We start from the raw sequence: 5,505 nt of genomic DNA, 5'->3' as shown, positions 1-5,505 counted from the left end.
AGGGTTGTCATTAGACAAATCATCATAAAAAAGTCACGGAAATCTCGATAATTATTAAGTGCCTATTTGGCATTCCAATAGTTATTACATCATAAAACTAGCCTATATTTTTGGAAACAGGTTAGGCAAGGCACGTTTCATTATATAGCAGCCATTCATAGTGCTTTACAAAGGAAGAGGGACAATAAAGGGACAATCATTCAAATAGAAAATTAAAACATGACAAATGTAAAACAATAACTAAAGAATAAATCACAAAATGAAGAATAACTAAACATGTAAGATGCAGATATACATTTATTATTAAAATCTGCATAAAAACAGCAATGTGAGCTTTGAGCCCTGATTCATAAGAATAAAGTGTTGAGGGAGACCTCAAATGTTCTGGAAGTTTGTTCCAGGTTTGTGACGCATAAAAAGTAATATGCTTCAGGGGAAACTGACCATTCTTCATCGATCTCGTCTCGAGCTTCTCACAGCCAATCACAGTGTTTGGCTGTAACCCCGCGTCTGTAACCCAGATTGTGTTATCTTCAGCTAGTTTGAAGGGGTTACGATTTGTTTGGCTGTTGTCTTCAGGTGAGCCCTATCGTTGATTTGAGCACTGCACACATTACACTAATCCTCTTCCTTTGGACCTCCTCTTCGTATTGCATCGTGATTTATTCATTTTTTTCATCAAGGGAAATTGAATGGGGTGATGTTATGCCACCAGGTGTGAGTGTGATTAGCCATTACAAGCCGTTTGGATATCGGCCTTTTCCAGTGTTTTGGTGACATCGAAAGTAGGTGTGTCCACCTCGATGTATGGTGGATAGATAAGCAACATTTGCTACAGTCCACTGGGTAGGCTGGTAGACTGATCTATCCAGCATACATCTAGGTAGATACTCCCACCTGTGATGCCACTAAAACACAGGAAAAGGCCGATCTTCAAACGACTCGTAATGTCTAATCACATTAACACCTGGTGGCATAATATCAACAATTGAATTCAGTGATGAGAGTCCTTGAAATGTAACTCGTTTAGTCGAAGTATTTTAATTAGTTTCACTAGTTTCCTTCTCTATGATGTTATACATGTTTGTTAAAACATCTGCCGTCTGAGGAAACGCTGAATTCTGGCTCGGCCAAACACATGTAGGCTTACTTAGTCTCCAAACGGTATTAAAGGTAGAGTTGTAACTGAGTGTTTGTTCGTAGATCGAGTATCTTCTGGGTCGACGGATGGTGATGACATCATTGAACGCCCTCTCCTGGAAGGTAAAGGCAACTTAACACCCAGCTGTTGGGACTCTGAGTGTTCCTCAGAGTTTGTAAATCGAATTTGTCTGTGAATTTCAGGACTGACCGTGGGAGCCGTAGATGGACTAAAGACCAGGGTTTTACCATACTGAAGTTGTACGGTAAGATACCAAAAAAACATACTTTTTGGATTGGATCTTTCTTGGTCAAGGAGAAAGTGTCCTGTTATATCTAGGGAATGTACGGGTATCTTGCCTGTGGGTTTACTTATTCATCCGTTAAGAGACTGGGTGTTGTACCACCAGAATTTAATGAGTGAGTAGGTGTTCCAAGTTTTCACTGTAATGAGATGTAGTCATCTCGCACCTGAAAGTACATTTCTGCTTCTCAAAGACGTGTATTCAAAATCAGAAAGTCCCCAGACCGGCCTGGTACAGATGTATCTGTTACCCCATGTCAGGGATCATCAGTCGGTTAGAACGGTCCCTAATAAAACGTTTCTCGAAAGCATAACCACACAACTCTGCCTACTACAGTACAAAACATTGAACCAACACTATACAGGTTTTATTATAAAGGAAAAACAATATCATACATTTTGGTGCAGGTGTACCCGTCTTTCTGTTTTGATTTTTATTCTGAGTACCGTGATTGAGCTTTGTACTTTTATTCTAAAAACCCTAGCTGGGAGCGCTGTTAAGTTTTCTGTTTTTCCCCACTGTAGTTTGGGGTTTTAATCCTCAAGGGCTTCGATGCTTCAGAGATATTGAATGACGGTTAACACTTGTTGCTTCACAAACAAACATGGTGTACATTTTAATGGATTGTTTTGGCTTCAGGAAATGTGTTTGATATTGAATGTGAATGTCTTTTAGACATTTATTTGATATACTCTTTTTGGAATGGCGCATGTGATGACATTTTCAATTTGTTCGACTCTTGAGTTTGAGGAGAACCGGCTTTCCTAAAAATTCCATAAAAGTTCCCTCGATGTGGTCTATGGCTTCTTCAGACACTGGTCACCAGGTCAACCAGTGGGATTCTCAGAGATTAGTTGCATTGAAGTCAGGCTCATTTCAGAATGCAGCAATACATTTGCAATATCTGCATTACAGGTTATAAACCCATCTGATTAAATGGATGGCTTTTGATTCATATAGGCCTATGATTTCTAATTTTGCTGTACACCTCGCCAGCCCAGAACGGCAAAAGGTTGACTCCATGTCTAAAATGCATTGTTGAGATTTGTAAATTAAAAGGGGGAGATAATGTATTGACTACAGTTTACACGCTCTCTACACACTTTGTGCAGTTCAACAGGCACAGTCCCTCCATGTTAAAAGATAAAATGCATACAAATGTATCTGGGCCTGAGATAGGGATCAATTGCCTCATTAATAAGCATGACCGCTAGCCACTCGCCGGCAGATACGGAGGCCTCACCTGACCAAATCAAACGCCTCCTGCGTTAATATTTGATAGAAGCAAGCCGTGTATGATCACCCCTCCCGGTGGAGGAGTGGATGAGCAGGGGAGGCTCGGGCAAACGGCTGACTGCTCTGGCTTATTGGGGGAGACAAGTAAATCAAGCCTCTCCCCCTGATACACCAAAACACTCCCCCCTACGTGCGACGACTAGATTACAGGGTCTGGGAGGGCGAGACGTCTTGTCTCGTCCCCTTTGACCATCTGCTTGTGCTTGTTTGTCTGTGATCAGAGCGGTCGCTCTTGATATTGGAGCAGGGGGGGGGGCACACAGGGAGACTGTGTGGGGGTGGATGTGTAAAGTGATCACAGAATAGTTTGTATGGATGTTGTTAACTTCTCCACCCGCTGGAGTAGCCCAGTTAGGTATGGTCAGTTTGGTTGTGTATTCTATGTATTCACATCACATTTAGATTAATATATTAAATGACAATTGTTTTTTTTATTAGCACTTTGTTTGTGATGGGGTTGTTTATAACATCAAAACAACAATCAGTCAGATATCCTTGTCTTCATACATCCAAATATTTGCACCTTTTTAAGTGCAAATAAGACCCATTTGGGGATGTTAACTATTTATCGCTTTCCCTGTGTGTAGAATCTCTTTGACCTCCTCTTGAATACTTTCCTATTCAAAATACACAAAACAAGGTTGCTGACCTCTTATGAGAACAAGTCTGTTCCAGGATAAGAACACGTCGTCAACAAGTCTGGATGTGACCTTTTATGTCAGACCATTCTGATCATGACCATGGAGGCATTGAAGCAGGGGCTGGTCATAGTAAGATTGTAGTTTTAATGCAGATTCACTCTTCCAGTCTAGAGTAGTGAAGTCTGAGACCAAAACGATTCAGAAACCCAGTTTCTGTTACTTACAGCTAGGGTAGATATGGTATATGATCGCTGTGAAATGAATCATAACGATTTGTGAGGATTAGATGGGTTAGTTATGGACACAGGTGTAATGTCTTACTTTTTCCACTAGATGGCGGCGCAAATGTATCTTACTTCCATCAGGTGGTTGTCAGGCCTAGCTGGATCTGTTGACAGTTTGACAATAGCAAATCTCAACTTTTTCTAAAAACTAAGCTGTATTAACAGGATACAATTTAGGGTAATGTATGCTGATAAGCTGATTAGCTGGTCTAATTGTGAACCGAGCTGGGAATTCATTATTAAACATTTGATAGGAAACTTGGGAATAGACCGTAGTAATGGCAGGGAGAGGAAGTTTGAAGGGCAGAAAAGAAATTCACAATTCACCACAACTACAGTACCGAACAGAAAGACAAACCTGACAACGGCTTACAACTTTCAGACAAAAACGGTCCGAAACGCAGTCCCGATTCGGACCCAGTGACACTTTTGTACCTCCTTTTCTTATTCTCGTCTCATTCTTTTTCTTTCACCACGGCTCACCTTTCAAGCCGGCTACAGTGTGGTGGCGAGCAGACAGCAGTGATAGTGTCCCTAACAGCTGGGCCGCGCTGAAAGAACCCTTGGAAGAAGGTGTCATTTACTGTCTCGACCGCAAAAAAGGGAAAGAAAGGGAGAATGAAGCCATCACTACCGAGCAGCCTTGTCACCGATGACTGGGGGATGGGGGAGTTTCGGGGTCGGGGGGGGGATGGGGGGGAGGAAATCAAAGGGAAATGTCTACTCTGCAGTTACAGTCTATCATCTTATGCCAGCACATTGGGTTAATTGGGACCCAACTAAATACATTGTTGCAACGCCCCCCCCTCCCCTCCCCAAAAAGGAGCAGAAGAAGGGGGGGGGGGGAAAAGAAACAGGCTCACTAAGGGGGTCCTAAGATGTGAGATCATGTGCATAGACCACCTGTGGGGCTTTCATTGCCATTTCAATATCATTCATGTCACGGCCCCCACTGCACTCTGATACAGCCCAGAGGACCTGGAGAGAGACGGGGGAATGTTTCCTTTCTGTTCAGCGCGACAATAAAACGTTAAAATACACAATCCATGCAGAGGTGTAGGGGGGCGCGGGGCTGTATGTGTATGGGGGTCAAACTGCCTGAGTAACCCCCCCCACCACACACACCCACCCCTTCCTCGGTACCTCTGCATGGATTGTGTAAAACCATGGCCCCTAAAATGCCCTCTTTTCAATTCCACAACGTCCATCAAAGCCTGTGTGCGGCGATTGCAAAATAGGCACCGTTAGGAGAGACAGAAACCTTGGCACATCACACGCCGAGACCCCCCCCACCACGAACGCCCCACTCCTCATACACGCCACCTTTTATTGTGAGCTGTTTAAAAAAAAAAAGATCAAAGTTACCGCAGATGAAAAGGGTCTGTTCCCCTGCATTTATACTCCATTCACCCGAACCCTCTTTTCTTTCCCTCTCTCTCCTCTCTCTTTTTTCTAAATTAAGAAAGAGGGCCTGGGCAGGCATGTGAAGAGGACTTTTAACAATTACCGAGATGCTCCAGCTAAACCCCTGCCTCTAATTACCGGTCTCTGATGGTTAAAAGGACTATTTTTCCCTTTCTATTCATTTCACAGACAAGACTCTCACGAAACAGTGTGTTGCGTCCCCCCCCCCCCTCGACACGGTGACACACATTGAACCCGCGCAACACGCTCGCGATGGAGACCCAGGCCTCCTGACTGGGCTCCAACCCCATAGAGAAGGACAGGGTTCACACGGGAATTGAGATTTAGCATCATGTGTTTTTTATTTTCAAAATAAAAGTCATTTGTATTTCCCCCCCTTCCCCGGCCTCACAAAAAGACATCTACAGTATTTAC

This window comes from Pollachius pollachius, assembly GCF_949987615.1.
Source record: "Pollachius pollachius genome assembly, chromosome: 17".
Lineage (NCBI taxonomy): Eukaryota > Metazoa > Chordata > Actinopteri > Gadiformes > Gadidae > Pollachius > Pollachius pollachius.
Note: the sequence above shows the minus strand (reverse complement) of the source record.